This window comes from Bison bison, unplaced genomic scaffold (assembly GCF_000754665.1).
Source record: "Bison bison bison isolate TAMUID 2011002044 unplaced genomic scaffold, Bison_UMD1.0 scf7180017864456, whole genome shotgun sequence".
In the NCBI taxonomy this organism is placed as follows: Eukaryota; Metazoa; Chordata; class Mammalia; order Artiodactyla; family Bovidae; genus Bison; species Bison bison.
Genome location: NW_011495018.1, coordinates 683,738 through 684,742, shown reverse-complemented (window position 1 = coordinate 684,742; position 1,005 = coordinate 683,738). Strand labels below are relative to the sequence as shown.

At 66.1% G+C, this 1,005-nt stretch overlaps 1 protein-coding gene across 1 annotated transcript in view; it reads left to right on the top strand.

Annotated features, from left to right (window-relative positions):
• The window catches only part of PPP2R2D (protein phosphatase 2, regulatory subunit B, delta), a 4,976-nt gene that overhangs the window by 2,773 nt on the left and 1,198 nt on the right, over window positions 1-1,005 (top strand).

The window sequence follows — 1,005 nt, the reverse complement described above, 5'->3', positions numbered from 1 at the left end:
CCCAGCCGAGGACCTCCCGGTGGTGGTGAGGGGCTGGCAGACATCCTGAGATGCCCTGCGGCACAGACCTGGGAACTGCTGGCCGCGTGCCCTGTGGCACAGACCCGGGAACTGCTGGCCACGCGCCCTGTGGCACAGACCCTGGGACTGCTGGCCGCGACACCCGCCATACTTTGAACATGAAGAGGGAGGGACAGTGAAAAGGGCACAGCACTGGCCTCGGGGCCTCAGCTGGACCCAGGAGCCAGGAGCCCTGGTAGGGGGAGCCCTGACTCTGGACCTGCAGAGGTTGGCTCTTGAGACGGAGACCCTCGGAGGCACCCATCTGGGTTAGACAGGCCCCAAGGGAGACGTGTTTGTGAGAGACCTTGGGCTGGGGTGGATCACGCCCCCAGCGTTTGTGAGCCTGAGCACGGCTCTGTGTGTGTGTGTGTGTGGATGTGGGGAGCACGCCCCACAGGCCACTCCAGGCACATTGGGAGCGGACGTGTCAGGTATGGGTGCCCGCTTTTCACAGGCTGACATGCCGCACGTGGTGTCAGTGGTGGGTGGAGGGTGTGGTGCCTGGGGCAGAGACAAGACTTCACCCGCAAGCCTCGGCACAGCCACCTGGGCACCGTCAGAGCCCTGAGGGGGCCCTAGGCCAGGCAGGGCCGCCCTCGTGGTGGGCTCAGTGTCCCCCCGGCTTCGGAAGGTGGAAAACAGCTGCGGCCTACGTCAGGCCCAGGTCCAGAGCCCTCACGAAATGCTTTCTCAGCAGACCCGCTGAGGGCATGCAGGGCCACAGAGGATTTGCCCTTCCCAGGGCGCCAGGGCCCAGGATTTCCCTGGGTTAAAAGCCCTGAAACCAGAGCTCACAGGCGCAGACGGGCAGGCATGCGTAGGAAGGGCAGTGTACACATGCCCCGGACACAGCAGAGCGTGGCGCCCCGAGAATCCCGCTTCCAGAGGCGCGGGCAGCAGCGTGTCTGCGTGCAGGAAGGGGCCGGCCCGCCCGCGCACAGC